The sequence below is a fragment of the Podarcis melisellensis genome (assembly GCF_964234715.1).
Source record: "Podarcis melisellensis genome assembly, chromosome: 7".
NCBI lineage: Eukaryota > Metazoa > Chordata > Lepidosauria > Squamata > Lacertidae > Podarcis > Podarcis melisellensis.
The window spans coordinates 80,139,661-80,152,819 of NC_138539.1; the positions used below are offsets into that span (position 1 = coordinate 80,139,661).

General features: G+C 41.4%; 1 protein-coding gene and 1 long non-coding RNA gene across 12 annotated transcripts in view; one reads left to right on the forward strand and one right to left on the reverse strand.

The window, feature by feature from the left end:
* Positions 1 to 13,159, forward strand: part of MAJIN (membrane anchored junction protein) — a 40,085-nt gene that overhangs the window by 4,437 nt on the left and 22,489 nt on the right. For 2 of the 11 annotated variants that reach the window (XM_081920097.1, XM_081920085.1), the window contains exon 1: positions 11,618 to 11,667. The gene's annotated coding sequence lies outside the window, so the exon portion shown is untranslated. Of the gene's footprint in view, positions 1 to 3,584; positions 3,616 to 6,162; positions 6,266 to 10,732; positions 10,842 to 11,061; positions 11,163 to 11,284; positions 11,547 to 11,617; positions 11,668 to 13,159 lie in introns of those variants that run through there. The other 9 variants (XM_081920089.1, XM_081920090.1, XM_081920093.1 and 6 more) reach the window with 9 other exon arrangements.
* Positions 11,834 to 13,140, reverse strand: LOC309374881. Its single transcript, XR_014170743.1, has 2 exons — positions 13,040 to 13,140; positions 11,834 to 11,967 (listed from the first exon to the last, which is right to left on the reverse strand). It is a non-coding gene; the product is annotated as an uncharacterized lncRNA (long non-coding RNA).

The following is a 13,159-nucleotide window of genomic DNA, read 5'->3' on the forward strand; positions in this document are numbered from 1 at the left end:
AGATCATCTAGCAGCAAAAGAGGACTCTGGGAAGAAGGAGGCATAATGAAGTTTGCGTCACACACAAGTCTTGTTGAGAACAGACTGGGAAGAAGGAGACCTTGAGAACCCTCTTACAAAACTTAGTAGAGAGGCTGTCCACAAAATACATATGCAGGCTGTGAATATTATAAATAAATGCTAATCTTAGCGGAGACTGGCAGCAGTCTTAACTAGGGTCCGCAAAAAAACCTTGCAGGGTTGTTGGGATCAGAAGGTTTTTTCTGTGCCCCAGTCCCACCCTGCAATAAACACTTCAGGGACAAAGGGATGGCTCAGCTGTTCTTCATGTTCCTAATGTTGCTTCCCTGCCCCTGCAAGCTGGCCTCTGCTTCTGGAAATTCCAGCAGCATATGTGCAAAATTATTGTGCATGAGGCTTTGGGGGCAAGTAGGGGTTTTGGCTCTAGACTACGGTATTTTTCTGAAAGGTAGCTTCAGGTTTTTGCATCCTGGCTTCGTTTCAGGTTTGGCATTGCCAAAGCTTCTGCATATGAGCACCTCCTTAACAAATGGCTCCCGCTAATCAATTATTCTTAAAGGGTGTATTCTTTCAATACTTATTTGGAACAACAGCTCAGCTTTTTTCCTTTTTTTCAGGAATACATTTTCAGACTATATCATGATGTTTTAAAGTCTTCTGGTGTTTGTGTGTATATGATGTTTGCAAGTCTACCTTATAATTCATCTCTAACTGGTATTTTAGTTTTATGGCAATTCCCTTTTATTGAAGTTAAATGTTACTGTGGTGATCATGTTGGGTTGTTGAGCTGGCTTTGTCACTCTTACATTACAGTCACCGTTACCATGTAATTCAGCTATATTTAAGTTTTAAATCAAATGTTCTACTCCTCTTAGGACTTGCAGCCAAACCCATAATTGACTGCCCTGAAAGTGCAATGAGTTATAATGACAATATTATCTGCTCGTCTCTTTTAGGGAACAAAAATTATGGTTATTCACTTAACCCTTCTTAAGTCCACCTTCCTGCAAATATAAGAAGTCATAGCAAAACTTTTAGGGAAGCGATTGTAGACAGGCATAATCAAACCGTGCCAGATTAGCATTGTCATTTGCTGCAGAAATGCAATACTGTAATGAATTGTGGTGATGACACCTATATGGCAGCTAATGCGGATTATTTATTATACTATTTTTAAGATTAGTGTAATCAAGGTAATACCTTAACACATTCATCTTCAGACCATGAGCTGTGACCTGACCTAAGTAGGTCACACAAATGGTACCATGGCCATCTTATAGAGACTGGGAGGGGAAAAGTAAAAGAGATGTGGAAGATTTAAGAGAAAGCGACAAAGAGAAGGCATGGAAGATAGATAAATAGAACAGACTGAAAGTGGCTAGGGGGTCCATGGAGTTAATTTATATTTCAGTTTGTGCAACATACATTTAAGACTCCCATTCTAGGCACATTTTCCTCCCAAAGTATTGCCTTCTTCATATTTAAGGAACAGAAACTGTACTACATTAACACTGATCTTTCAGTGCTCACTGGTGAATTTGTCTATCATTTCCTTTATTTCAGTAAACCATAGTTCCACAGTTGTTTCTTTCCTCTTTCAGAAATATGTCCTGTAAGTGCTGCTAGTACTTTATGCACGACAAATAAACATGAGAGACACTGGTGAAATTAGCTTCTTAGTCGCCACAATTGGGGAGAATCCATAGGATGCCCTCCAGATGTTTGTTGGACTACATTTCCCATCAGCCCCTAGCACGGCCCAAGGCCAAGGATGAGAGGAGCTGTAGTCGAGGAATATCTGGAGGGCAGCATGTTGTCTACTCTTGACCCACAGAATTCTAGTCTGCTGAAAGCATAGAGGCCATGTAATAAATTAATTAGACTTTCTATAGCAAATTTAGTGTGTTTAAACCTTTTACATGCATTAGCACACATACAAGCTACATAGGAGACCTTTGATCAGAATTCTCAAGATGTATATTTAAAAGCTATCACAGGGGCTGCTAATTTGCTTGGTCAATGGCAGGTAGTGGGCATAATCTATAATCTATTGTAGATAATCTAAGGAATTTGGGTAGTGTCAAATTCATACATGAAATACAGTTGATTTAGAATAATGTTATTGTCAATATGCTACATAAGTTTTTTTTTAATGTTCAGATTCTAAATAGCAAGTCTACCACAATTAACTGAGAACAATTTTGACAGCTGTGTGACTAAAACAATATGCTGTACACTAATAAGAAAATTTATTTTATTATAGTCTTTAATTGGCTAAGCCTTTAATCTTCTCCTTCAGAAGCTTGCTAATCTGTTACTACTTCTGTAGCAGAGACCTATTAAATGAGCTTATTAAAAGTCAGTTCATACATTCAAGGAAGGAGTGCAAGTGACTTTCTGCTTCTGATGTAATATGGCACTCACTAAGTTCTCCCCAGTGTGACCCATGATTCATCATGTTTTTTATCATTCCTTTTAACAGCAAACTCAAGTGGTGAATGTAGACAGCGAAAACAGGGCCCTGTGAACAGGAGGCTCCCTATCTCAAGGGCACTTGTCCTCAAATAATGGCTCAGGAAGGACTGGGCATGTTTTAGTAGCCACAAACTGTTGTGAGTCATTTGGCAAATAAAAACTGAAAAGGAGAGGTAGGAAGAGGTGGGGGTGGCATGGCTGGCTGAGACCCTGAACACAAGCACTCCTTCTACTAGGACGGAGAATATACGGCAACATTTTATTGCAGAATCCTATTGCTTACCATTAATTGCATCTAGGCTTGCCACCTTTGGTTGGGCAAAATATGGGGCAGGCTGGGCGAAATAAAGGACAGGCCAGGGTGGGTGAGGATTGGGGTCACACACGCTCTCATGACTCCAAAACCTCTCCCCCCCCACCTTTGAGGAGTGGGATTCCCCACATTTGGCCTCCCTCATCACCCTGCCCCGTTCTCCCCCACAACTCATGAAGGTGGGCAGGGCCCCAGGGTAGCCTGCTGGCTCCCACGGGTGACTTGAGCCCCAGCTCCAGCCTCTTGCCCATGTTGGCGTAGGAAGAGACTTGAGGAGGGAGGTGGGAGAGGTCAAGTCGGGGTGGCAGAGGGGGCCAAATGGCGGCAGCAGTGGCGTAGCGTGGGGGGTGCAGGGGGGGCCGGCCACATCGGGCGTAACATGTGGGAGTTAGGGTTAGGGGGCGCAAATCCACGGGTTAGGGGGCGCAAATTACTTGCCTTGCCCCGGGTACTGACAGCCCACGCTACGCCACTGGGCGGCAGACCTGCACCTTGCTAGACCAGCGGGTGGCGGCTGCTGAGGAGCACCAGCGAGAGGGAAGGAAGGAGGGGGCAAGGGAGGGAGTGGAGGTTGAATATGAGCACTCTACACAGCAATATTTTGTTGCAGGTCCTACTTGTGATAACACTAAACCTTAAACATATTTTGTGTGTTTACAATTACCCTCAGTCAAATTATTTCTAATTCCTAATTCAATGTGAAATAGCAATATATATATGTCCATTATGTTTAGAGTTACTTAACTTATTAATTTAATTATCTTCTGTAGGCCAGGTGTTCAAGTGCTCATCAAGGAGGTTCTAGGGTAAGCACTAACTGATTTAATTCAAAGTTAGAGTGAGTTTTCCCAGTCTAGCAATAATCTGACAAAACAGTGTTTGCACTTTGAACACATAGAACCACAACCTCATTAAAGGCAGTAAAAATGTTCCACCCACCTACATGTTAGATAACTGAGAGGTCTCTAAACAGTGGAGGAATTACAATAATGTAGAAGTGGGAAATATGTCGTTCTGAATTCCTTTGGATAAAGGAGTACAGGTTTTCAATTAACAGAGAAAATTTAAAAATTCCTTACAGGTTAGCATGTGTGTCTGCTATGTGACTACAAAAAGTACAAATTGAAGACATGTGAAATGTAAAAACGTGCCTTTGGCATTTGTGATGCTAATGTTCATATTTTAATTGTTTGTAACATGATATGCCACCAATCGTCTAGGGAGAAGTTATTTGTGTGTAACCTCTCTCAAGAGATGTTTGAGAGGCAAAAGATGTTGGGAGGTAGAATTGTATGTGTAGAGGATGAATGTATATTAACCAGGGCTTTAATTATTTAGTGATGTCACAATTCTACCTACCTGAAAACCACATGCTTCCCATAACCCCAGATGTGAAGCAAATAGGTATGTGTTTTTAGAGTGTAATGAGAAAAATGTTCTGCGCATGCCCAGGGGAACTCTTATCACTAGGGTCAGCCTGATACATTTTTGGCACCTGAGGGAGACACCAAAATGACAGCTCCTTTCCTGCCAGGGCAGAAGGGGCATGGGAAGATCAATGTCATGATCTTCTGCCCTTGTGGACCCTGCTGCCTGAGGTGGTCCCCTCACCTTGCCTCATGGGTGGGCCAGCTCTGCTTATCACCCATTTTCAATTTTCACATTGAGACAGAACTTGTCCTTGGCTCGTTTTTTGCACTTGTCCTTTTTTGCACTTGTCCCTTTACTTTCTTTTACTGCAGTGAAAAGAAGGGAATAAGACAAGTTGGGTGTTATGCCCCATTCAGTCCTTTAGCACAGCACAATACAGTATTGTACTTTTTCTACAATGAGAGATTCTGAGGTTTAAACCTGCTTGAGCATTATGCCCTCTTGGAGGAAAAGGGCTTAATCATGGTTATTCATTTGTAAAAGAAATTTGCATAAACTCAGTGACTTTCTGCTTCTGATGTAATATGGCACTCACTCAGTTCCCCCCGGTGTGACCCATGATTCATCATGTTTTTATATCATTCCTTTTAACAGCAAACTCAAGTGGTGAATGTAAACAGGACTGAAGCGAAAATAGGGCCCTGAGAACAGGAGGCTCTCTATCAGGTTCAGGGGGATCTTGAGGTTTCCAAAGTACCAAAAATCCTTTTATACCCCACCCCTCAAGGGCACCTGTCCTCAAATAATGGCTCAAGAAGGACTGGGCATGTTTTAGTAGCCACAAAGTGTTGTGAGTCATTTGGCAAAGAGAAACTGAAAAGGAGAGTCAGGAAGAAGGGGTGGCATGGCTGGCTGAGACCCTGAACACAAGCACTCCTACTACTAGGACGGAGAATATACGGCAACATTTTATTGCAGAATCCTATTGCTTCTCATTAACTACATCTAGGGTCGGCACCTTTGGTTGGGCAAAATATGGGACAGGCTGGACAAAATAAAACTCAGGGACACACTCTATAGACATGTTGCAGTAAGTTTTGTAAGGAATAATTTACAAGCAGTCCAACGCAGAGAAGCAGGGCGCTTCTTTTTCTCCATCCTTGAGGCAATTTCCCCAAATTAAACAGAATACAGTGGTACCTCGGGTTAAGTACTTAATTCGTTCCGGAGGTCCGTTCTTAACCTGAAACTGTTCTTAACCTGAAGCACCACTTTAGCTAATGGGGGCCTCCTGCTGCCGCTGCGCTGCTGGAGCACGATTTCTGTTCTCATCCTGAAGCAAAGTTCTTAACCTGAAGCACTGTTTCTGGGTTAGCAGAGCCTGTAACCTGAAGCTGAAGCGTATGTAACCTGAGGTACCACTGTACAGCTGCAAAATTGTGTAGGCCTTACTGAGATTTCTTGCCCTTAGTTTTCACTTGCCATTGCTGACATTGGTGGAGGGGAAGCAAACAAGGAGGAAAGGGTCAAGGAAGAGAAGGTTATGAAACAGGCATGTGATAATGAGTTCAGTCAATAAAGTGATTCAGAACAAGAACCAGCTCCAGAGCCCTATTGCAGCTATCCCTCTCTGAAAGGGCAACTGGGAGGCTACTGCTTGCATATTTCCTCTTGTAACTCTGTGTAAAATGAGTACATATGTACTCTTTTATTTAATGGAAGCTAGATATGCAGATAGGGGTCCTGGGCCATCTGTAAGGGACCAGGCCCTCGCAGGCCACCTCGCAGAAATGTGTCTAGGGCTGGGTTATAGTATATCAAATGTGGATGTATTTTAATTTTTTTTTTAATCCAGGTCAGTTCAGCAAGACCTGACACTGGAGACTGATGGTGTCTTTCTAATATTTGTTTTGTTTACAATTATAGTGGCGCAGCATAGTGGAAGCAAACAAGCATTCCTACAGCAAGTAGTAGATCACCAGCAAGGAACTTACATCCCTTTGCAGCTGCACTCACTGTTCTAAGTTATTCCCAGCTAGAAACTCTTGGCTCCTTCCTTATTTAAGACAATTAAAACTCCAGCTGGTATGTATGTATGTATGTATGTATGTATGTATGTATGCATGCATGCATGTATTTGCTGTTTGTCCCCATTCCTCGGCTGGAGGGTTATCCCTTTCTTTAAGCTCTGAGAGATATCTCATCCCATAAGCTGGAGACTTGTTCCTTAGCTATCAGGAGACCATCTAGTTGCAAAAGATAACCATCAGGCTTTGTCTAATTGTTCCCGTACTTGTCAAATAACTGCTTGTAAAGTTTATATAATACCACAAGGTTACTCCTTTGCTGTTAAGCTGCTTGTTGACCTTCCCGTGCCTGTGGCTTCCCACCTACTTTTTATGTTTAACATTCCTCCTCTATCATCCCCCATCTCTTCCTCTCCGAGCCACATTGCTCATTTCTAAAAGTCAGTGAATCAGCTTTCCCATCCACCATGAGAAAGCAAAGTTGTACAAATCTGCTTTTCAAATCCCTCAAGATAGTCCCAAGGACAGGTTGTTCGAATACCAGAAAAAGGCAGAAATGCTTTTCTTGAAGTTGAGCATACTTGCCAAGACTTGACTTAAAGAATCTTGGACATTTAACTTGTCCTGAGACATATCTGTGTTAATAACAATCGTGTAAAACAAAATGACTCAACAGAAACTGCTGTAGCAGAACAAAAAGGGGGCTGTGTGCAGTCAGTTTCATGAGAAACATATTTAATGTGCATTTGAGGCAAAACTTTCTTAAGGTAGCATACAGCTGTTAGATAAAGCTTTTAGAAGCATAAATACTTCCAACTGTGGCTGTCTACTGTTGGTGCCAAAAGCACCGAAAATGTGAAACTGAGGAAGTGCTAAATATTTTGGGGGAGAATTTAGCAAGGTGTTGAAAAGAAGATGTAGTTTTGAATTATATTTATAGCAATGTTTTTGAACCATATAAACCACCTGATTGCCTCTGACCCTATCTGGCACTCTGTGTGTAATAAAAGCATCATGGCAGACAGAATAAAGATGATCCATGATCCTGCAGCAGCCTGAGCTATAATTATTTGTAGAATAATTGTACATTATTCTACATCATCATTGCCCAGAAAACACAAGGACATCCCTGAAACCTAGCTGACTTTGCAGAGGGAGAGAGTAGAAGGCACAAAAGAAAAGAAGAAATAAAAAATTAAAGATGCCCTCTCAGTTGTCTGAGTATTGACCTGAGAAAATATCTGCATAATATGTTTCTGATTTTAATGCAGGAGTATTGTGCCCCAAGTTTCAAATGTTTCTTCAAAAAGCAGATTAATGTTAGGAATATGGGTTGTTTTAGAACTTCAGCAGGCAAGGTTCTTCTTATCACTGCATCTGTATGCCAGGAACAGATAAACCTGCTGAATGTTTTCAGACAGAACTTTGGGCAGGAAAAAAGTTGGCATTCAAGAACTTAGTCTGTTGGGAATGAAGATGAGTAGTTGTGCCCTAAGCATTTTGCATCCTGTTGTGTGATCAACATGCATGCGTAAAACCAAGCCAAAGTACAGGATTTTCAATCATTCTTAATTTGAATTTGTAAAACACGGAAGATTAGCAATAATGACTGAATAAGAAATATCAAACATGCCAGGGGAAAGAAGAGGCATAAATTAAAAGGCACATTCTAAGTAAGTTTAATGCCAGACAGGACAAAGTGTTTTACATGCTCCATTGCTGGCTGTCTGCCCACTTTATGAAATATTTAGATAGGAATCTGAAGGAGTAAAAACTTGTTTAGATCTAGGTAGCTATTAAAGTACCAATTAAAGTCCACAGCACTCTGGCCAGTAAATTTGTGCTAACACACACACACACACACACACACACACACAATAACAGGAACAATGTATAACACTGCATTCTAAAGTAAAATAATAAAAATATTCAGTGTAGTATTATAATGCAAGTAAACAAGCAACTACACAAGTAGATTTACTGTTGTGGTCTTTTTTTTAAAAAAAGAGTTACAACCAGGGCTATTTTTCAGCTGCAACTCACCAGAACTCAGTTCCAGAACTTATCTGGTGGGTGCCATTGCCATTAAAGAAGAACAAGGGCGGCATTCGTGGTGAGTTCCAGCACCTCTTTTTCCAGAAACATAACACTGGTTACAACAGAGGACAGAACAACATTTACCGGTGTTAAGGCTTACTGAAGCTAAACCTGTCTAGGTTTGTCCTGGTGTAAGGTTGCCAACTTTTTGATCAGCTATAAGGTTGCCAGCCTGTTTCTTGCCAAAAGTCTTGTGCCTGCATGAGAAAGAAATGGGAGAAACTGCATGGGAGACTGCCTTGGATTAGGGTTAATAATGTAAGGAGGGGGGAATGAATTAGATGTGATGGCTGCTGAAGACCTCTCTCTTTATAATGCAAGGGCCTTATTGAGTAAAAAGAGTGCACAGCCGGGGATGTTGATCTCTTCCTGCCGGGTACATTTCTGATAATTGGTCTCACTACTGATTTCAAAGCTCTGATGAGGAAAAAGGTGTAGAATCTCATGGTTTCACTGTGTGAGGAAACCGTGTAATGGGTGCGCCCTAATGTCAGGAAGCAGCAGGACTCAGGAAAGCTTCAATAGTATTTATTGCTGGACAGCAGACCAAAATTCAGCATAACAGCCACACAGGCAAGACTAATGCATTCACAGCATAAAATGCAGTGAGGTTGCCTCCCTCGGCTGCATTTCAAATCACATATGCATGCTGTTGTACAGATCAGAGGGGGCGGGGATGACTTCACCAAATGCACATTACAGTGGTACCTCCTGTTAAGTACTTAATTCATTCTGGAGGTCTGTTCTTAACCTGAAACTGTTCTTAACCTGAAGCACCACTTTAGCTAATGGGGCCTCCTGTTGCCGTCGCACCACCAGAGCACAATTTCTGTTCTCATCCTGAAGCAAAGTTCTTAACCTGAAGCACTATTTCTGGGGTAGTATGTAACCCGAGGTACCACTCACCGTACATGTCTCATGCTATTTGTTCAGTTGTCATCTGTGCATGCACCATTATCTGTGCATGTCCAACGGCTGCCTCAAAGGTACACACCTAAGTCTAACTGCAGAGTGAATTTGGCTTAATATTTCCTTTCAGATTGAAGCTGGTTTGATGGAAATGCATCAGACAGCAGTACTTATCAAGAAACTATTAGCATAGCTTTTCAACGTGGATTCAAAAACCATCAGTGGGAGAGCGCTGGAGCCAAAGTAAACTGTAGCATCCACACATGATACCTTTAAAGCACATTTGGAACACATTTCTTCCCCTCAAATAATTATGATTCCAACTGGTTTCCAGTTGACTAAGGAGGGAACCACCCCCAAAGAGGAGAGGGGAGTTTCTATTACATATCAGTTATATCTCTTAAAGAAAGAGGGCAAAGGCCCCACACACTACAAAAAGCGAACAGGGAAAGAGTACCACAAATAATGTGATTTGTTCTTCAACCTTTGTCCGCATGCACTTTTTTCTTCTAATATCAGATAGTTCCTCCTCTTTATATATTTAATTAAATGTGCATAAAAATGTATTAAATGTATGTTGCATCACCATCTCTAGTTTGGTCCCAGTTCTTGGCACAGTAAATCTCCTGTATTTAAGCTGAAGTGTGGAACATACAAAAACAAATCTCAAGGCCTAAAGAAGCATACCAAAGCAGGATTTTTTTACTTCTTGCTTTGAACAACACACCTACCCACGCCCATTCACAAAGTGTGTTGGGAGATTCCCAGCTGATACATGAGAAACAAGTCTAACCAATGTCCATAGTTTCATTTCTTCGTTTCTCACCTCTCCCTTGCCATGTAAACAACTGTATCTAAATTAAAAGCAGATTGTGTCTCCCTCATTGCCCTTTGCCCTTGTGTCCCGGACAAGATATCCCCTATAATCCCGTCCCCCTCCCCATAAATTCTTATCATGTTTATCTGGTCAAATCTGTTGGATGCTATATAAAACAATTCAATCTTTTTTTTAAAGCTCTTGGAAAAAACCACTTCAAGGTAGGAGGCTTTGTGATTGACACAAGGGCTGGGCAATTAGAGGATTGCTGGTGCAAACTGGATTAACAGGTTTTGCCTGAACTAGATTTGGGGAGAAGATTGCAAGTGTGCTCCCAAAAGTCATCAGTGCAGAGCCATTTTAGCGGGAAGGAAAAGAGGCAATTGGCTCAGGCCCTGCACATAGATCAACACTGACCAACTATATATTCCAGCTGAGGAAGGAAGGAAAACTGTCCTCAAATGAACATTATAAGGCTTTGAAGTGTCCTGCCTGATTGCACTTCTGCCACTGCTAAACTTACATGTATCTGCACACACACTTTATAAGTCACAAATACTTATTTTTGTTCTCCACCCCCACGCATTGATCCATTTGCACAAACATATAATCCTGAAAAGCTGGCAAATACCCAGGTTCACGGTTTTGAAAAGGGGTCAGTGGCAGGCACAGCCTGACATTTACAGGTGTGGAGCAGCTGCACCTCCTGAAATTTCCTTTTCTGCACAAGAAAAGCCTTCTCCCCTTTGCATCAGGGCTACACCAAGCCAAATGCAGACCAGCCAAGTACCATGGCATGCTTTGAGTTCAGGTACAGCTGAGTGATTTTCCAGTTTGTACTGCCTGCCTGGAACTGGAAAAATAAGGATAGGGCAATTAAGCAGCTGGCAGACCACAATAGGGGGCCTATGGGCTTTGACAGGCTTTTGGGGGGGCAGGGGTCACAGTCACAATTTTTTAGTAGTATAACTCTCCCCATATTAAATTGAAGACTGAGATTGGAGGTCAGTTTGAAATCTAATGTGGGTTGTCCTTGTTGGTGCCTCAACTGTCTTTTTGAGAAAGCAGGCGTATGCTCCAGAACTAGCTGTTTAGGTACAGAACGGGCAGAAATTATTTCAAAGGGCAGCATGTTAAGTGTGTGGGTTCCTTGCACAAAGGTTATGGTTTTTAAGGAGAAAACGGGAAGGTTTAAGGCAGGGGTCAGCAAACTTTTTCAGCAGGGCACCAGTCCACTGTCCCTCAGACCTTGTGGGGGGGCCGGACTATATTTTGAAGAGAGAAAAAATGAACGAATTCCTATGCCCCACAAATAACCCAGAGATGCATTTTAAATAAAAGGACACATTCTACTCATGTAAAAACACACTGATTCCCGAACTGTCCACGGGCTGGATTTAGAAGGCGATTGGGCTGGATCCGGCCCCCAGGCCTTAGTTTGCCTACCCATGGTTTAAGGCCTTTGCTGAGGGAACCCTTACTCTTGCCAGCAGGGGCCAATTCCTTGCAACTTGAGGTGAAAATGTCACTTTTTGCCTGCCATTGTTTTGCCTGCAATGTTTAGAAGTCACCAGAAACTATTCCAGCAGGGGGAGCTGTACAACAAAAGGCATAAAAACTATGGAAGGCCTAATTTTGTGAGGACAAAATGGCGGCAGGGGCAAAAGGAAAAGAGGAGGAAGAGGATCTGAGGAGGGAGTTGCAACACAGGCCTTCCTCATTCTCCTGTTCTCTCTCTCTCACACACACACAACACAGCGGACATGTTGCTTTTGCGAATCCTCCATCTGTACTCCTTTTATTGACACATGTATTCAGTTCTCCTCTGCTTATTTTCCCCTCAGTGTTGACAAACTGGAAAGAAATGTTAATGGACGAAGGAAGCTAATTGTGGAAAAGGACAGCTTCCCAGCCAGGAGGAGACATGTAGCAGCAACCTTTTTTTAAAAAAAAGTTTTTTTTTTATTGATTTTAACAAATAAATTATAAAATGTACCACAAAACTTATCACTTATACAATCTTTTTAGACTTCCATCAGCACCTCTGATGATCCACTGTTTTAACCACTTCTTATGCATTTCTTAACTTTATATTGCCTTTACATCTCTTAACAAATCATCCTTCCTCTTTTCCAATTTTGCAATTCTTCCAATTCTCCTCACAAAACTTCTTGCAAACCTACAAACGTCATCTGAGCTTCACAAATACTTTTCAAATAGTCCGTAAATTTACTCCAGTCTTCCGTGAATTTCTGGTCCCGCCGGTTTCGAATCCTTCCTGTTAGTTTATCTAGTTCTGCATAGTCCATTAACTTCATTCTCCATTCTTCAATCGTTGGTAATTCTTCTTGCTTCCATTTTTGGGTCAATAATATTCTTGCTGCTGCTATTGCATATAAAAAGAGCTTACATTCCTTTCTATTTATACCACACCACCAAAATGCCCAGTAAAAATGCTTCTGGTTTCTTTATGAATGTATATTTTAACATTTTTTTCATCTCATTATATATCATCTCCCAGAAGCATTTCACCTTTTTACATTCCCACCACATGCGATAAAATGTTCCCTCTTTTTCTTTACATTTCCAACATTTGTTACTGACTTTATACATTTTCACTAACTTGACAGGTGTTATATACCATCTATACATCATTTTCATCACATTTTCTTTTAGGGCATTGCATGCAGTAAATTTTAAACCTTCTTTCCAAAATTTTACCCAATCACTCAGCTGCATATTATACCCAAAATCTTTGGCCCAGTGAATCATAACCGACTTAACCTCCTCGTCCTTCAAATGCCTTTCAAGCAGCAGTTTATACATTTTAGACAAAATTTTGAATCATTACTTAATATCTCTAATTCAAACTTTGATCCACTTTCATCAAATCCTTTTTCTTTAGAGTCCTGTTTAAACATTTCATTGACCTGGCGGCCGTGTAGCCAATCATTTACATATTCTTTAATTTCTTCATATGGTTTCATTTTCCAGACATGTAGGAGCAACTTAATGGGTGTTTTCCCCACTTCCATCCCCCACAAATTAGGAGACAGCTGTGCTTTCTTGTTCTTTTATATTAAATCGGGAGATTGAAGATATGTTCTGAGAGGTTACTCTTCAGTCACA